The 18,820-nt window shown below is 58.5% G+C and overlaps 2 long non-coding RNA genes across 3 annotated transcripts; one reads left to right on the forward strand and one right to left on the reverse strand.

The window, feature by feature from the left end:
• Positions 1-393: 393 nt before the first annotated feature.
• On the reverse strand, positions 394-9,251 carry LOC309851002. 2 transcript variants are annotated; one of them, XR_014304583.1, is made up of 4 exons: positions 9,083-9,243; positions 7,199-8,526; positions 5,128-5,247; positions 394-2,186 (listed from the first exon to the last, which is right to left on the reverse strand). It is a non-coding gene; the product is annotated as an uncharacterized lncRNA (long non-coding RNA). The 2 variants fall into 2 exon arrangements; XR_014304582.1 differs by having other exon boundaries at positions 7,199-9,251.
• Positions 5,243-11,821, forward strand: LOC309851003. Its single transcript, XR_014304584.1, has 2 exons — positions 5,243-5,685; positions 11,623-11,821. It is a non-coding gene; the product is annotated as an uncharacterized lncRNA (long non-coding RNA).
• The last annotated feature ends 6,999 nt before the right edge of the window (positions 11,822-18,820 follow it).

The following is an 18,820-nucleotide window of genomic DNA, read 5'->3' on the forward strand; positions in this document are numbered from 1 at the left end:
TCTTGAGGACATTTTCGATTCTGTGTCTCCCCTACTCTGGCCCCCTTCCTTGCCCTCCTCCTCGCTAGGGCCAGGAAAGCGAAGTGTCCTTCCCTGGTACCTTCTCACTGTGGCCACTTGGCACCTGCGGACCCCAGCCTGCCCTGGCCTAAGCTTGGCAGCAGCATCTGCCAAAGGCCTCGTGATCGTGCTGTTGTGTCCCTGCCGGAAGGTGTCCTTACGGACCAGGATCTGCGTCTGCTATAGGACAGGGCCTGGCCCACCGTCAGGTAAGAAGGAGAAGCCACAGAGCAGACTCGTCTCCTCACTGACATGTGGTCGTGGCGTTACAGACACATACACACTCTCCACCTGGCCCCTTGGGAAGTACGGAAACTGAGTCTGTGCGAGCGGTCCGGGTCCTTTGGATTTAATCAGTTGGTCTGACACTCGAACTCGGGTCTGCTGGGTTTCAAAGCCCATGTTTTCACCCACTGTGGAACCTAGCACACACACAACACAAACCCTTACGCGTCTATGTCAGCTCCTCTGTCCTGTCTGACTGTCCAGCCATCCGCAGCTGCTACACCTTTCTGTCTGTCCACCTACCGTACAATCAGATACACAGACATACACACACACATACCCCTCAGTCCTTGAAGGTCCTGGCATCCGCCTGCCCTAAGCCTCACCCACCCCCGTGTCCGCTCCAGCCCTCGGATGGCCATCCCTGCCTGCCGTGCCCTCCGGCTCCTGAGTGAGTTCCCTGTTTTGCTGGCTCCACTCACTCCGTGCCTGCAGGATTAGGGCCTTCCTGTCAAAGAACTTCACTTTGGTGCCCATTCCCGCCAGTCACCATCCCAGAGATGGTCAAGCCCAAGCTGTGGAAAATGCACCAGCCATTCAGGTCCCCTCGCCGCAGGTCCCCTGCCGAGGGGCTGCTTCTCTGCGAGGGGCAGGATGGATGTAAAGAGACGAGGTTCTTCTTCTCACAGCTTCACGTCTGCGGCAAGGTTGAAGGTGGCAGTGAAGAAAGTCCTGAGGCCAAGAAAGGGCTTTCCATCTTGGCCTCACTGTGCCAGCACAGGCCTCGGTGGGGCCTCTGTTAGTGTCTCTTGGGATGAAGGCCCTGATCCTGGGTCCCGACTCACCTGCACAGACCCAGCTGGTTGAGAGTCCTGGAGCTGCTGGCCAACGTGGTGGCTCTTGGGGAATGCTGGTCTTCTGAGGGTGGCCATGGGTGGGGCATCCTTTGGGTCAATTAAAACATCGGCTCACGACATCTGTTGCATATTTAAGTCAAAGGAAACTTCTCAGGTCAACCTCATGCATTTTCTGCTACAGAAACAGCTTTTGTGGAAAGCACAAATAAAGCCGTTGTTCTGTTGAATGTCCAGGTCTGAAGGTGAGTTTCTGGTCTGGGGGAGCTTCTGTCCTCCTTACTCTGGCCAGCCGCGTGACAGGTGACCCTGAAGCACTGTGCTTTCTGTGAAGACGTGCTCAACAGTGCGCTAGGGGGACAGGGTGTGTGTGGCAAGTTGTGTGGCCGAGGGACGTCCCCCCACCTCTGGTCATTTCCCTGCCTGTCTGTCCTTCTTAAAATCTCTTCCATCTACAGAGGGACATGGGGTCCCAGAGGCTGAGGCCACAAGTGGGGAGCCAGGCCCTGCTGGGACAGGAAGAGGAGAGGATGGGCCCGGGCATAGCCATCCCTGGGACCTTAAGCCAGTGGGGCCCTTCCATGTGGCAAGGGTGGTGGGCCGTGGGGGCATAACACGGGGTGGCTGCCAGCGAGCTCCGTCCACAAAAGCCACCTACCAAAGGCACTGGTGGGTGCCCGGGTGTTCCTGGGAAGCCTGACCTCAGTCACAGGCCTCCGGGCCACCAGGACTATCTAGGCGGAATTGAGCCCTAATACCTCCCGAGGCCTGTGAGCCCCCAGCCTGTTGCAGTGGCCACTTGGAGTGCTGGGGGGCCAGAACCCTCTCTGGGGTGGCCACCATGTCAGCGGGGGCTTCGTCTGGAGGTGTGGCCATGCCTGCCACCTCAGTAACATGGCCCCAGAAAGGGGTGAGTGGCCCTTCTGATGGTGCTTCCCAAATGGAACGGGAGTTAAGGCCAGTGGTGTCAACGCCACAGAGAAATGGTGGCTGATCCCCAACATCTGTGACCGCCTCCGTGATAGCGTCACACCCAGGGCGGTGGGTCTAAAAAAGATGGAAACTTATGATCACATTCCCCCGCCAGGCTGGTCCCAGGTGCCCAGCTGCGGAGTGGGACCGACCTTTGCTCCCCAGCTGTGGGGGAGATCCTGGCGTGGGAAGAGTCGTTCACGGCAAGGGAGCCCTGGCAGAGTTGCTTGATCTCCAGCCCCACCCCCACATTTACCCCTGTGCCCTGTGAGCCCATACAGCCAGCCGTGGCTGCATAGGGCTTCGGAGCCCAGCCTGGTGCACCTGTGCAAGCACGCACGTATATGCCCACACGCGTGTGCAGAAGTGTGTGTCCGTGCACGTGCTGGAATGCTTCCGAGAACAAGCAGCCCAGGAACGCGGGGGTTGGACAGGACGTGGGCCGTGCCTGGGGGTCCCTCCCTGGGGCCGTGTGGAGGTGGCTGGGGCTGAGGCCACAGGAAGAGCCTACTGCCCCGGGAGTGTGTGTGGGATGCTGTTTCTCACAGACTTCATTTCCTGTTTTAACTCAACATGTGAATGTCCTGGAATAAAAAACTGTTGGGTCCCCGTGGGCAAGAGTGGGAGTGCTGGGATCGAAACCCTCTTCTGCTGCTTGTGCTGGAGACCCTGGGGTGTGGCCCTGGCCGTGCGGCCGTGTCGCTCCCTGTGCACCCGGCTCCGTCGGGACTGCCACCGCGTCCTCCTTCGGGCCGGCCTCAGGGGTGGAGACTCCGACGAGGGTTTTTGCCCCACAGCCCTCCTCTGGAGTGCCCAGACCCTCGGCTTTCCCGGCCTCCTCACGATCTCTGGGCTCCCTGAACGTCTTCTCTCGCCCTCTGGAGGAGCTGCCTGGGAGCCCTGACTGTGTACTGCCCAGGTCAGGAGGTGAAGATGGCACCAGAGGCCCTCATGCTTTAGGGTTGGGTCACCCTTGGAGGCTCCCGAGGATAGACCCTCTCCTCAGAGGTTCCGGAGACAGCACTGGCTCGCCGGCGGGCCCCTGGTGGTCAGTCAGGCCTTGCTCTGCTCTGGCAATGGTCTTTCAGACCCTGGCTCCTGCACAGATGGGAAGGACCTGAGGGCCCCTGGGGCTCTGCCTGTGCGTGTCCGCAGACCCCCATGTAACGCTGGGAGGGTCTGTTTCTTCCTGGAACGTGGCCTCAGCTGGAGCTAGGGGCTTCTGGGTTCAGGACAGAGTGGAGGCCAAGGAACGAGGAGGCCCAGGCTGCACTGGAGGGGCCTCCAAGCAGGGGTAGGGGAGCACGGCCCACAAGGGCAAGGGGCCAGGCTGTGTCTCACCCCCAGAGGCATTCGGGGCTGGTGTATGGGCACTGCTGTAGTGACAAGGGCCTATTCTAACACCATGCCCGACCCTGGGGCCCGAGTAGGCCTGGCAGGTGCCCAAGCAGGGCCCCGCAGGGCCCGTGTGCTGGTGAGACGCCAGCTGCTTTCAGACATTGGCAGAGCCCGGCATCTGCCCCGCTCAACCCAGGAGATGGACATGAAGGTGCGGCCAAGCCCAACGGGTCCAAGGGTACGTACACCCTTTGGGATGAGCTTAAGAGCCACTTCCCAGGAAGTCTGTGTCCTTCGCAGCCTGGGCACCTCGTGGGTGAGCAGGGCACGACCAGCACCGCATAGAGCCGGGAAGGAATCTGACTCAGGTGAGGCTGGAGGCCTTCTGGGGCTGGGCCGGGTGTGGGAGAGCAGGGGGCTTTTCTGGCTGCCGGGTGAGATTGAGGGCAGGGTCAGGGCAAGAATCCAGAAAGACCGCAGATTTGCAGGGGGTCATTCACCTTGGGCACGAGAAGCAAAGTCTCATGGGACTGGAGACCCCAGTCCTACTGAGGTTGTGTCAGCATCGCTGAAAATCCTGCCTGATTGTGGGTCACGAGCCCAGGGAGGACGGTGGGGCCCCTGGGAGGGGCAGGAGGAGCCTGGGTGGATGTGGGGCATGGGCTGGGGGCCTGGGTGGGGCCAGGAGTGGAGTCAGGACAGAGGCCTTGTCAGCCGGGGCCTTTGTTTCTTCGGGGAGGCCAGTGTCTTCCTCTAGGGACGGGGAACCTGAGATGGGCTCCGGGGTGGGAATTCAGGCGAGTTTGCGTTCAGCTGGAATGTCAGTTTGTTGTTCTTTGTTGGACTTCAGGACCACAGGCCAGCGTCGCCTGGCCTGGCAGGGCGGTCTACCAGTGTGGGCTCCTCCCCTAGGGCAGGGCTGGTCACAGCCCGTGAGGAAGGAAGCCCGAAGCTGCAGAGGCCCCAGCAGCTGGTGCATATGGAAGGATCCATGTGGCCTCAGGAGGGAATCTCAGTGGCCCGGTCCTCTGACATCCAGACCCCCTCCCTCCAACCTGGGGCACCCCTGGCACTCACCTCTTGGGGCTCCCCCAGTCCTCCCAGCCCCTCTCCCAGGGCCTGTGGTCACTGTCACGGGAGGAAACTGGGGCCTGTGTCTTTGGGACATGACCCCAGTTTGTGGGTGTGTGCGGACACACCCCTAGTGGGGATGAGAGGCCGCCTTCAGCCTTGGTTTAGAGAGGGCAATGGGCTCTGGGCCACGTTAACTTAAATGGTAATTGACTCTTAAAGTTCCAGGACCATGTCTGAGGCCTGGCCAAATCCTGCCTGCCCTTGGTGGCTCTGAGACCTGGTTCATCTGAGAAACCGGGTGAGGTGGACTGGGGTGCCCTGAACTGGGGTGAACAGGAGGCCAGACTTCCCGCACTCACTGAGGTTGGTCTGCAGAGGGGTGGGCACTTGACGTCACCCAGGGGAAGAGCTGTGCCTTCTGCTGGGTGGGGTGGGGTGGCCATGTGGGTGGGTGGCTATGTCCCCAACCTCTGGGTCACCTCTCCTGACTCTCTCCCCTCGGGGATGGCCCTCTGCCTTGGGTGGGGCTGCGTGTGCAGGAGCTCTTCCTTAGACCAGGCATGGGCACACCCTGGGTGCTTCAGCAACCCATCCAGGAACTTACCCCACGAGTCCATGATTAGGGCAGTGTTGGGGTCATTAAGGCCTGCCCCAGGGCAGCTTGTGGGGGGCGGAGCCAGTCTTATCTGCCGGGTGAGCAGGAGCGGGCCAGGCAGTGGACCGACTGTGGGAGGGAGAGAGAGAGGTGGGGTCTGGATGTGGGAGGCCCAGGCCAACAGGGCCCTGGCACCCTTGGGGCCTCCACCCTCCAGCTGGTGAGTGTGTGCCGGAGCTATGTTCCCAGGCCACCAAGTGGTGGTGGCCCCGTGGCAGTCCTGGTCCGCTTCTGGGACAGAGAAGGGGAAGTACCCTCAGTTCGTCCTTCTCCAGCCTGGCTGTGCCATGAAGACCAAGCTCAGTCAATGCCGCGAGAGGGGAAGTCATGTAGGCCCCCGAGTCCCGGGGGATGTGTGGGGTCCTGCGAGTTGCGGGGCCATAGGGGATGTGGTTTGGCCTGGAGCTGGGTGCCTGCGAGGCAGCGAGCACAGGAGACACAGTCAGCCCAGGTGTTCAGTGTCCCTGAGGCTTCCCCACGGAGAAGATGTCAGGAGACAGACGATTGGTAAGAGCGGAGGGAAGTGGCAGCTTCTGGAGGTGTTCTGAGGCCCAGGTCAGAAATAGAGGGAACAGGAGTACAGGGTGTCCCCTTGGTACCGTGTCACACACCAGAGCCCCACACAGGGATCATCTCTGTAGGAGGGTCCACTGTGGTCAACTGTCCCAGGGCCATTCCTTACCCACTCACCGCTATACACTTGGCCTGTGGCCTCCGAGGCTCTCGATGGGCAGAGGACACTTCCTGGGAAGATCGGGCCCCATGATACCAGCGTGAATGAGGAGGGACAGGCAGCACCCAAGTGTAGGTCAGGAATCTGGGGCTGGAGGAAGGCTGGACGCCAGCCCTGACCCCACACCCAACCACTAGCCCCACACGCCTTCCCTGGAGCCCAGGAGCACTGGGCTGGAAAAGCACCTGGAACCAGTCCCACACCATTTCCCAGGGAGGGGGGGCCCCTCCTTGGACCCCGCTTCCTGACTCATGAGATGGGAACCCTGCCCAGGCCGCCCACCCCCGTCCAGGACGGTCTGAGCGCAGAGCACGTTTCAGAGGCATCTGGATGGAATAAGTGCCTTAGAGGGCGTACAAGTTCGGGATGAAACTCTCCGGAAGGCAGAGCCGCCGCAGCTCCTTCCTGAGATTTAAAAATCAGTCCCGAGAGAAGGGCCACGAATCTGTCCACTTCAGCTCCGTCCACGTGGCCACGACCCCTGCCTGTAGAGGGAGGAGCAAGCCACAGGCCTCACAGTGCCAGAGTATGGAGGGATGGGGAAGCTGCCTGCAGAGCACAGCGTGGGCACCCTGAGTCCTCTGCGTGGCTGGTCCCTCCCCGTGGCCGGGCCCACGCCAACTCTGAAGTGTCGTGGTGTGGTTCTTCATTGGTCGCCTTCTCCCTGTGTGAGCTCCCGGAGTCTCCGACCCTCTCTGGGCCTCCCTCTCTCGCCAGGTCCTGGTGAGCGTGGAGTAGAGGCGGCACCCCACCCCAGGCCTGCCCCCAGAGCCCCTCGGGGCAGCTGAATATGGGGTTTGCAGGCAGGGATGGCCTCCCTCCCAGGTGCCCAGCCCAGGGTGGCCCCCAGGCGTTCAGATGGGCTCTGAGCTTTCCATGACAGCTGGGTTTCCCAGAAGACAGAAGCTTGGGGCTTGTCCCCATGCGGCAGTTGTCAGGACTTGGCTGTGGCCAGCAGGGCATCTTAGACATCTCTCCATGGGGCTGGGGTGTTGGGATACGTGCATTTAAATTTCTGGTAGAGCTTCCCAATGCCTGATTTACACCCTCGCGCGCGCTTCGTGAACGTGCCCCTTTCTCTCATCTTACCGACACCGGATCTGGTCACCAAATGTTTTTCAACTTCTCGTTCCTGTGACTAATGGGGACTGAATGATGTGTTGTGTTCATTAAGATGTTTTATGTATTTTTTGTTCTCCTTTGCCAATTTCCGATTGGGTTATTGGTTTTTCCTTACTGACTTGTGGGTGCTGTTTACATATGATAAACCTCAACCCTTGGGCTTACCTTGCAGATACTGCTCCCGTCTCTTGCTTCACATTTTAGCTTTCTAGGGGGTCTTCTTCACTGCACGCAGGTCCTTGGATTTCTTGTAGTCAGCTCCATCTCCTTAGTCAGTTGTCTCCTTAAGGGTTAGGTTCTGGTCTTGCCTGTTTTGCTGGGAGTGTGCACTTTCTTTTCTCTTGTAGTTCTTTTATAATTATACTTTTTGCCTTTAATCTCTCTGCGTTTATTTTGGGTATGGGGTGAGACAGAGTGGAACCATTTTTCCACATTAAATCTGAGATATCAGGAGCCCTGGAGGACTCAAATTATAGTGTAGGGGCTTGGAGCACGGGCTCTGGGCCGGGCTTCCTGGGCTGCAGTCCATGCCTCGCCCCACACGGAGGGGGTGCTGGCCACTTCCTGACTCTGTTCCAGCCTCAGTTTCTTCTTCTCCAAAAGGCTCCTTGTGCCGACTGAATTAGCACCTCTGTGTAAACCCCTTGGGAATGAGTCAGGTGGTCTGACAGAGTCCACAGCAGGTCGTAGGGTCCCCCTTGCCTCCAAGCAATTTCCAGACTCTGGCGTTCTTATTGCTTCTTCCAGAAGACGGGAGGGAGGTGGGGTATGGCTGGGAAGGGCAGCCTCCAGGTGAGTGTGCCCAACACCTGTGTGCCCCGATGACCTCGGAATAGACACATCCCCATTGCTGGGGGCTTCTGGGGGGGAACACAGTCACCATGTGGTCAAGCCAGCCAGATTCTGACAAGTCTGGAGAGGTCCTGAGATCTGGAAGTGCAGATACGTTCATGTTTCTGCCAAGGAGAGAGCATGGAGCTGGGGACAGAAGCGGGGCTGCTCAGGTGTCCTTTGACTGATACCCCAAGGTCAAGCCTTCTCACCGTGAAAGCCAGGTAACGGACCAGCCTTCCCTGCTCTGTGGGTAGGTAGCCCAGGCATGCACTGCGAGAGCAAAATGTCCCATATTCAGGCACAGGTCATTGCCGGCCCCTGGAAGACTTGTGTTCTGGGGGTTGGAAGCCCAGTGTAGATGCCCTCCCTGGGGGTGTGGCTCCTGGGGGACCACACCCTCGCTGTCTGGCCTGACCCCTGGCTGTGTTCACTGGGGCTGGCTTGGGCTGACCTCTGAGACCCTAGTCCCAATCCTCCACATTCGCATGTTGCCTGTTTTCTGAGAACATGTCCCTTGTTCTCCGGACAGCCTCTGGGACTGGCCCCTGAGCCTCTACGCCTGCCTCCATCTCCTCTTCCCTGCTGCTTTGTTTCCCTGCTCAGAGCTGCCCAGCAGCCTGGCGCTTGCTGGTGGAAGACTGTTGTAAGGGAGCCTGGGGCTAAGAAAGTGGTAAAAAAAAAAAGAAAGAAAGAGAAGAGAAGAAAAAAGCGGTTGTTAATTTGGGCCCAAATGCGTGAGGGGAGAGGTTAGGAAAAGTGAGAGTTGTAGAGTCCCAGCTGAGAGTGGGGCCTGAGGGTGTGTGAGTTCTGGGGACCGGGTGACGACCCTCCCGGCCGCGACTGCGGGAGCGCGCCAGGTCCTCCTGGGCTGCTGGGGGAAGGAGCTCCCTCAGGAAGCAGGAGCCACAGACCCAACCACCTGGTGGGACCCCTTCCCTGAGCCGCTCCTTGTCTGAAAGAGGAGGGGATGGGCTGGCCGCTGACAGTGTCCCGAAGACCCTTGCCTCAAGAAGGGGCACTAATGGTGACCCTCGGCCCCTTGGTCGCCTGGCAGCCCTCCATCCCCACGGCCAGGAACCAGCCGTGATGCGTCCAGTGCTGGAAGACTGGCGTGAGAGCAGAGGGGATGCTCTTTCCTGAGATGGGCCTGTTGGGTCCCACGGAAGGAGGCCTTCCTGGTTTCCCCCTTTGCAGAATGAGTGGCATCGAGCCTACCCGACATTTCCAGCTTCATTAACTCTTGTCAGACGCTGCTGCTGAGGTGGGCTTCCCCTGCTGCTCTGTGGTGGTAAATATTGCTGAGCTGAGCATGGTTGCGACACTTTCCTGTAAAACGAACTGAAACAGAAGTTCATGTCTTCCTCATACACGAAATACATAAATCAGTTAAAAATAGTTCCCGGAGCGGACGTGATGATGTCGTGGCTGTCACAGGAAGCACGTGAAGCAGGCTCATCCCCACACACAGGAAGGTGGAGGCAGGGTCCCTGGGCCTTGGGCGTCTTGTCAGGGGCCTCTGGGAGGCAGGTCCCACGGGCTCCTCCTCACACCGGGGCCGGGCGGGGGCCTCCGGAAGGATGGCACCAAGCCAGACGCGTGCTTCTGCTGGTTGTTGGTTTCCTGGTTCAGACCTCCCGACCACCCGCTGGGGCGGCCCCAAGATGCACGTACCAAGGTCTGGCCAGCCCACCCAGCCCGGGGACACCCTCCCCTGGGGACCCAGCATAGCTGATGGGCGTCCAGGCTGGTCCGCTCCATGGGCCACTAACAGCTGTGGAGCCCATGTCCTCCGGGCCGTCACCTTGGGCACAGCCAGGCCTCGGGCTTACTTGGGAAGGTGAACACGTAGATGACCACACTGAAGCTGCACAGAAATGTCACCCCTATCCTAGGCAGTCCCTGGAGATCTGGGGGGTCGGGTGACCCAGGGTGTGGTCCCGAGTGACCAGGAGGAGGGTTACAGGGCATGGGCCGGGGTCCTCAAAGAACGCTAGGGATGCGGTCTGGTGAGCATCGTCCCAGCACAAGCCCGACGGTGCTCAGCACCAACCGGCCACAGGTTCCTCCCTTGCTGGGTGGGGGGCCGAGGTGGGTGAGCCCAGGCAGGGTAACAGCCGCCCAACACCAGCCAATCAGCTGCAAGTCGCTGTTTTGAGTCTGAGTCAGCGTCGGGTGTGAACCTCAGGAAAACTCAGCTCACGGCGGACTCGAAGGTCTCTGAGGGGATGCAGAGACCGGGCCAGCAAGTGTGAAGGAAGTCCGACTGATTTCCACTCCTGCCACCCCGTTCCCTGGAGCGGGGGCACCTGCCTGGGGGACACGAGAGGGGCTGGACTGCCTGCCAAGCCCCAGGCCTGAGCAGGAAGGACACGGCTCCCCCTGGCCTCTCAGCCTGAGGCCCTTGGCTGTGGCGTCTGGTGGGCCCAGCTCGTCCCAGGCACCTCTCACGGACGTCCGGACATCGGGTCAGCTCAGTCGAGGGTGCTGGGGAGGGGGCCAGCCGGGGTTCGGGCCGCTCTGCCTGGGGAACAGGGTTGAGGACAAGGAGACTTGGCTATGGTGGAAGCATGTTTGGGAACACGCCCTTCCCATGAAACCCCTAAAACGAACACCCGAGGGTATCCCTAGAGGGTAGCCCAGAAGCTCCAAAGCAGTTTTCTTTCCATATTTGGATCTAATAAAGGGTATTTCCCCCCAGTTTCAACATTTTCATAGGTCCTTAAAAGCTTGAGGGTTCTGTGCTCTGAGCTTTAGGGTCTGATGGCTAAAGGAACAAGGACTATCCAGCACTGCCCTCCTGCACAGGGGCCCTCAGACGGAGGAGGAGGAGCCAGCCCTTGTTTGCTGGCTTGGTCTGGAGCGGCCCAGCCTCTGATGTGCGAGCACACTGACGTCCGTGTGTGTGCACATTTGCATATGCACACACGCACACCCACGTGAGCTCACACGCACACCCCTGCCTATGGGCACATGTGTACACACACAGCTGTGGTCTCCCTGCGGGGAGCGATGGCCGGGCCTCCATCTCCTGCTCCTGGGGCCCCCACCCTATCCACCCTGGGGCCCCTGGGCTCCTGGGGTCCAGGCTGGCTGTGGTCCCCCTGGGGTGAGGCAGGGTCAGCAGGCAGCTGGTCCCGAGTCAGTCAGACCCTTCTCCTCTGCCCCACCTCCAGGGCAGACTTCTTTCTGTCCTCTTATCCCTTGTGCCACGGGGCACCCTCTTCAGAGAACGGTCTCTACCGGCCGGGATGCTGATGTCCAGTTTCTCCCCTTGACCCTGCCTCACGCTCCTCCCTGGGTCTTTGAGTGCACACGTCCTAAATGGTCTGAGCTCAGGGAAGGGCTCCTGGGCTTGGCCTCTTGATGTAGAGGGCAGCTTCAGGTATGTGGGGTGCTTTGAATATTCCCAGCCCAGGCATCTGCATCCACCCAGATATTCTGGAGGAGCCAGGATTTTGGGGTACACACAGGGATTGGCTGACTGGGGGCAATCCCTTGGTTGGCTGGTGATTAGATGGTGTCAGAGTCCCCCCAGCATCTGTGATGGGCTGAAAACCATCGCCAGGGGGTCACATCTCCCCCAGTCCCTCCTGCCAGGTAGTGGTGGGCAGGGCAGGTGCTGGGACCTGCTCCTGGCAAGCCCTCCTGATTGCACACCTGTTAGGCCCCTCCTGGGCCTGGTCTCAGCAAAGAGCCTTCCTGACCTGGCAATGGAACATGTGTTTGAGCTTGGCCGAGTGGCTTTCTCTTTTCAGATCTTCGAGTCAACCATGAAGGAGCACAGAGCTTCGTGAAACATGCAAATGTCATCCTCCCCTACCCCATACTTCACAACTCTGCCCTGTCTCTGCTTGTCCAAGACGCCCGCCTGGCCATGGACTTCACCATATGATAAATATATGCACGGGTGACTCTCTTTTTTTAAAAGTTTAAATGACATAGCACAGCCCCTGAGCCCAGATATCAACCGTGTAATACTTCCCAGGCTTTCGCCTCCAAGCTGACAGCTCACTGCAAGGCCGCGCAGCTCAGAACCCCATCCCTAGCACCGCCCAGCGAGGGTTGGAAGGAGGACAAACTGCTTGGTAAAATGCGGCTGCCCAACCAGGAGAGCAAAGGAAGCCCTTTCTTCCTCGGCATCGGTTCCTCCATCGATTCTAGATCGCCAGACCCACACCTGCCCATGCCAGGGGCCACTTCCTGTGTGTCCTCAGGGACCAGTTTGGTCGCGGCCCCCACGTCAACTCTTTATCATGGGGGTCCATGCAGCAATGACTGTCTCTGCGCCAATCTGCGGAAGCACAGAAGGAGGAACTTCGGGACATGAAGAGAGAAGAGAGCTCTCCCCAGAGACTTCCTCCTTAGGGTGCACACCTGCTGCCACAGCCACTACCCCTCATCTTCCCTGGGCTCCCAATGCTGAAGGCACAGCCCTGCCCAGCCCCAGGAAGGAGGGGTTCACATTGGACCCCGTGCCGAGCATCTGACAGGTCCTGGGGCATCGTGTCTGATCCTCTGCAGGGCAGGAGTAGACGTGGAGGAACTTGTCCAAGGCCACACGGCAGGGAGTGTGACGGCGAGAAGCCTTCAGAGTCAGGACTGGCCTGGTCAGAGCAAGCACGGCACTGCTTGTGCTGCCTGACCACCTGTAAGGGCAGGACCTGCCTGGCTCCTGGTCAAGGGCTCTGAGATAGCATTGCGGTGGCCCAGTCCACCCAGAGCGGCCAGGAGCATCACAGTGGGGGAGGGGGTGGCCAGCGCTGGGATGACCCTTGCTCCAACTGTGACTCCCCCACTGTTGCCCCCAGAAGCCAGAACTCTACCCACATGCCAGTTTTCCTGGCAGAAGAGACCCTCTCCCGGCAACCTGGGCAGAGACACCCGACCCCCAACCTCTTAGAATGTGCTGCCTCTCCTCCGCCCCCTCCCTTCCCGCCCCTCCCCTGCCCCCCATGCCTCCCCCTGCCCCTCCCCCACCCCTCCCCCTGCCCCTCCTCCACCCCTCTGGCATTGGTCTGTGCTTCCAACATCTTCTTTCTGGGTGTGCAGGAGGGCAGGGCCTGGAGCCTGCAGAGGTGACCTCCAGGCGCTCTGGTTCTGTATGGAGTGGCTGCACGCTCAGAGGCACATTTTGCAAAGTGGGGAAGGGCCCCTGGGGGGCCACAGATGCGCCTCCAGGCCCTGCCACCGACTGGGCCTTTCAGTCAAAGCCCATGTTCTCCCTGCGGTCTCTCTAGCTGGAGCTGGGTTAGGGCTGTGCCTGGGAACGGCGGTTTGTCAATAAGGAGGGCTGGGGCTCAGGGCGGCCCCAGGTCGAGGCAGCCTGGTGGGGATGATGTGGGGGGTGGCTGGCCCCCCTGCCGTCGTGACTCCACAGCCCCGGAGGAGCAGTGCGGACCCCAGCCTCCTCTGCAGCCTCCTCCTCCTCAATACCTGGAGCATAGCCAAGGACCCGCAAAGCCAGAGCGGCCTTGGCCCTTTCAGAGCAGGCTGGGGCAGAGGCTCCGGGTGCACGGTCTGCAGAGGGCACCTGGACATGTCATTCCTTCTCAGCAGGAGACGCAGCTTCTTCCTGTGAGTTCACTGGAGCCATGGTGTTGAACAGAGACCTAGGGAGCTCTCTCACCAGGCTCCTCACCCGTCCTGCACGAGGGGTAGCAGGCAGTACGTTCTTCTGTTAGCCTGACGGAAACAGTGTGGATGTTGGACAAACTTTTGGGCTCCCCTGAGCAGACATTGGCTGGGGAGGGGGTGATGGGAAGGGGAAGGAAGAGCTTCCCACAGGCTGGGGGAGGGTTCCTGTGTCCTGGGAGCACAGAACCCCAGGAGCCCACAGAGCCCCTGTTCCAAGGGGACAGCAGTTTTCTTATTAGTACAGAGGAGAGGGTGCGCCGTGGGCTTCAACACTGCTTCCTGAGTTCCCCAGAGAGCAGCCCTCCATGCCACCTGGCTGGGGTGACCTATCAGGCCTGCTGGAGCAGGACATATAGCTAGACCCACAGGGAGAACCCCCAGAGGGTATAGGTGATGGTCTGGGCAGTGAAAGGTGTGAGTGGGGGTCCGGGTTGGTCTGGGTGGAGCCCCATTCTCCCACTCACATGCTGGGCAGAGCTCCGGACCCTCTCCTGGAATGACCAGACAGGCTCAGCCCTGTCCTGAGAGCAGATGAGATCTGACAGATGAGGAGGTGGTCCCACTGTGGGCATGCAGGGTGCCCACTGCCTGCTTGTACCCACCAGGCACATTTAGAGGCAGCCTGGGGGCACCGTCAAGTTTCACTCTCTGGGCATGCTGGCAGGGGCCACAGTCTTGCTCAGATTTCTGCCTGTGGCCTCCTAGCTCCATCCAGCCTGGTTCTGTGAACACACACGTCTGGGGTCCTCTCTCATAGCAGGTCTACCTGGAACTTCTTTCTCATCCTTTTCTTCTGTCGTGTATTTTTAAACATCTCTCATCACATGCTGACCGAGGCCTGCAGCTCTGATCTGCTGTTCCTCCACAGTGTGCAAGGATATCAGGAATCCCAGGAGAGGTCGGCCAGCCTGTCAAGCCCTATGGCTCCTTGATCTTGGCTCTGTGGCCCTCCAGCTCCTGCCTCATCCCTTGACACGCCAGTGCCCACTGCCCCTGCACTTCCCCAAGAGACACCAGAGGGTCTGATGTGTCAGAATGTGGGGTTGTCAGGGTCCCTGGGGAGGGGGCTGAGTCAGCTGCTGCCAGTGCCCATCTCGTCCTAATCACCTGCGGGGGTCAGCCCCATCCTCCATGCCCAGCGTTTCCCTAAGGCTGTGGGTGCTGGGAGCACCCAGGCAGGGCAGCTGGGGCAGCGTGTCCCGGGGAGGCCGGGCGAGGCAGCTAGGGAACAGAATGTGCATACTGGGCAGGCACCCCTGCAGCATGTCTGGCCTCCAGGGGCTGTGGGCGGGAAGGGTACAACTCAGAGCTCTCTGGGGCTGAGTCACCCGCGGGCTCCAGGAAGCCTGGCCACGTGACCTCTGACCTGAGGCAGCTTGGCTTTCTCCTGAATGTGAGCCAAGTCACTTCCGCTTCTGAAAGCAGAGTGGGGTGAGGAACGTCAGCAAGCAACGCTTTCGAGAGCCGTCAGCGCCTCCCGGCACCTCCAGGGAGGGTCTTAGAGTGAGAAGTCACAGCAAGAGCTGGGACCTCACTGTACCGACCCGCGGGGCTCCCCTCCAGCAGGTGCCGTGGTTAGAGGTACCTTGGGCAAACACTGGCGAGACCATTTGTCTGAGTATCTTAGAGGAAGAGACGGAGCTCCCAGGCTCAGGTAGACGCAGGAACCACACCCACACCCACTCCAGCGTGCAGCCGTGCCTGCCTGCCTGGGACAGATGCGGGGATGCTCCCTGACACACTCACGACACACCACACACACATACCTGCAGAGAACACGCCATTGTCTTGCACACACACACACACACACACACACTCTCACAAAATGTGTCCCTGCACAGCCTCAGCCTCAGCCCCTTGGACCAGCTGAAGATCTACGGCCCCAAGCAGACCTGAGACCCCAGGACTCAGAGAAGGGAATGGCAGAACACTCTAGCGCGTGGTCTCGCGCGGCACTGGGTGCAGCCTGGGTCCTGCCCGACCGAGCGTCCACCTTCTCATCTGTGAAACAGGCTGCTGAAGCCTGGCCGGGGCATGTACATGGAGGAGGAAGAACAGGGCAGTGGTGGAGGGCTTCTGTGAGCTCTAGCCTCCACCTCGGGAAGCTCCCCGATGGCCCAGCCCAAGTGCACAGGCAGGCTGCCCCTCCCTCTGATTCCGCACGTCCCAGCCTGCAAGGGGCTACACCAGGGCTGTGGGGTGGGGTCCCTCAGGCTGGAAGCCCAGGCAGCTGTCTCTCCAGCGCTCCTGCAGTGCCGCCTACTGGCCACAGTCCAGCTCCGTGTGACAGGGGTCGCTCTGGGGGCCTCCCCAGACCCAGGGCCTGCAAAGCCCCAGGACAGGTTCAGACTACAGGTCGTGTGCAGGCTGCCAGGGTCAAGAATCCGGTCTCCAATGTCCAGAGAGCCAGGAAAGACAGAGAAGCAAAGGTTGAGCACCAGGTGCTGGGCTCCATCCGAAACTAACTCTTGGAAGTGGACAGGTGCTGGAGAGCTGGATGGTGACCCTGGCGAGCCGTCCTGCTCCCCGCCTCCCCTCCCCTGCCGCTTCCCTTTGTAGGCCCCAGAGCTGGGGCATCTCTTGCATAAAGCAGGGTCAGGGGTGGCAAAGCCTCCTCCCCGGGGGCTCCTGAGCCCTGACACGCAGGCTCCCAGCGGGTGGGCCAGCTAGTCCTACAGACACCCCGGGAACCCAGAGGAAGGGGCAAGTGGCTTGAGCTCCAGTCCATGGGGTGACCCTCAGTAGCATGTTCTGAGACACTGTGCAGACTGCAGAGCATGGAAAAGAAATGTTTGGAGGAGGACATTTTGTGTAGCTTAGAAGGGTAGACTTCAACTATGACTCAAGTGGGTGCATTTTTTTTCACCAAGCTGCTCGATCTCTCTGCTCTGATCCCTCTGCCTGAAGCCCCGTCACTCCCGGAGTCTCTACCTGCTCCACAAGCTCCGCAGACCCAGGTGACTGTGGCCACCCCTCCCCCGGAGGCCTTTCTGCACCTTGCTCCTGTTCTTCAGGAGCTTGGTGTAATTCTCTAGAAAAGCTAATTCTAACAGAACAGCAGTGTGAGGGTCACGTCTCACCTAAAAAGTACAGACATTTGAACCTGATCTCCAACCTCCAGGACTCAGCCACAACTGGACTCTCTGCGGAGTCTGTTTCCACTCCTTTTTTTTTTTTTTTTTTAAGATTTTATTTATTTATTTGACAGAGAGAGAGAGAGACAGTGAGAGAGGGAACCCAAGCAGGGGAGTGAGAGAGGGAGAAGCAGGCTTCCCGCTGAGCAGGGAGCCTGACGTGGGACTCCATCCCAGGACCCTGGGACCAGGGCCTGGGCTGAAGGCAGACACTTAAAGACTGAGCCACCCAAGTGCCCCTCTGTTTCCACACCTGACTTCAGCCACTTATTTTCTCAACCCAGCCTCAGTGAGAGAGTTTCCCCTTACCTGGAGTTCCTCTTGGAGGTGAAAAATCCCAGTTTTCACTCCCTGGGGCAGACATAAATTTCACTGGCTTCTTTGTTCTGAGACTTGCCAGTTGCTCAGGTCACTGGTGGTGTGTAAGCCTCTCTTGCCAGCTGGTCTCCCAGAGAGAGCGACCTCACCCACCTCCTGGCTTTCCAGGAGGAAACAACCTGTTATATGGTTGAAGAAACAGAAGACCTTGGAGCAGGCAAGACAAAGTCCCATTTAACACCGTTACTTTCCTTTTCTTTTCCAGACCCCTCCACTCACTCACTCACTCCCTCACTCACTCACTCACATGCACACGAGGATAAAACATGCTATGTGATGATGTAATTTTAAAGCCTGTAGGCCTGGGGCACCTGGATGGCTCAGTTTGTTAGGCGTCTGCCTTCACCTCAGATCACGGTCCTAGGGTCCTGGGATCGAGCCCTGCGTTGGGCTCCTGCTCAGTGGGAAGCCTGTTTTTCCCTCTCCCACTTCCCTTTCTTGTGTTCCTTCTCTCACTGTGTCTTTCTCTCTGTCAACTAAATAAATAAAATCTTAAAAAAAGTAAAAAAAAAAAAAAAAAAGCCTGTAGGCTTCGTCAGGCTCACAGACACATTGTAGATAGAAGATAGATGGATGGATGGATAAACAGAAGATAGATGGATGGATGGATGGATGATCGATAATGGATAGATGATGGGTGGATAGACGGATAGATAGATGATGGATCAATGGGTAGATGGGTAGATGGGTAGACGGGTAGATGGATACAAGGAAAGATGGATAGATGGACGGGTAGATGATGGATGGATGATGGAATGGTAGAGGGGTAGATGGGTAGATGGGTAGACGGGTAGTTGGATACACGGGAAGATGGATGATGGACGGGTAGATGATGGATGGATGATGGATGGGTAGATGGGTAGATGGATAGATGGGTAGATGGATGATAGGTGGATGGGTAGACGGATAGATAGATGATGGATGGATGGATGGATGGATAGACGGATAGATGGATGATAGGTGCTAGGTGGATGGGTAGATGGATAGATGGGTGATGGACGGGTAGATGATGGATGGATGGATGAGTAGATGGGTAGACGGATAGATGGGTAGATGGATGATAGGTGAGTGGGTAGACGGATAGATAGATGATGGATGGATGGATGGATAGACGGATAGATGGTTGATAAGTGCTAGGTGGATGGGTAGACGGAAAGATGGGTGATGGACGGGTAGATGATGGATGGATGGATGGATGGATGGGTAGATGGGTAGACGGATAGATGGATACACAGGAAGATGGATAGATGGATGGATGATGGATGATGGATGGGTAGATGGGTAGATGGATAGACAGGTAGTTGGATACATGGAAAGATGGATGATGGACGGGTAGATGATGGATGGATGATGGATGGGTAGATGGGTAGATGGATAGATGGGTAGATGGATGATAGGTGGATGGGTAGATGGATAGATAGATGATGGATGGATGGATAGACGGATAGATGGATGATAGGTGCTAGGTGGATGGATAGATGGATAGATGGGTGATGGACAGGTAGATGATGGATGGATGGATGGATGGATGGGTAGATGGGTAGACGGATAGATGGATACACAGGAAGATGGATAGATGGATGGATGATGGATGATGGATGGGTAGATGGGTAGATGGATAGACAGGTAGTTGGATACATGGAAAGATGGATGATGGACGGGTAGATGATGGATGGATGATGGATGGGTAGATGGGTAGATGGATAGATGGGTAGATGGATGATAGGTGGATGGGTAGATGGATAGATAGATGATGGATGGATGGATAGACGGATAGATGGATGATAGGTGCTAGGTGGATGGATAG

The sequence above is a fragment of the Mustela nivalis genome (assembly GCF_964662115.1).
Source record: "Mustela nivalis genome assembly, chromosome: 17".
NCBI classification, from domain to species: Eukaryota; Metazoa; Chordata; class Mammalia; order Carnivora; family Mustelidae; genus Mustela; species Mustela nivalis.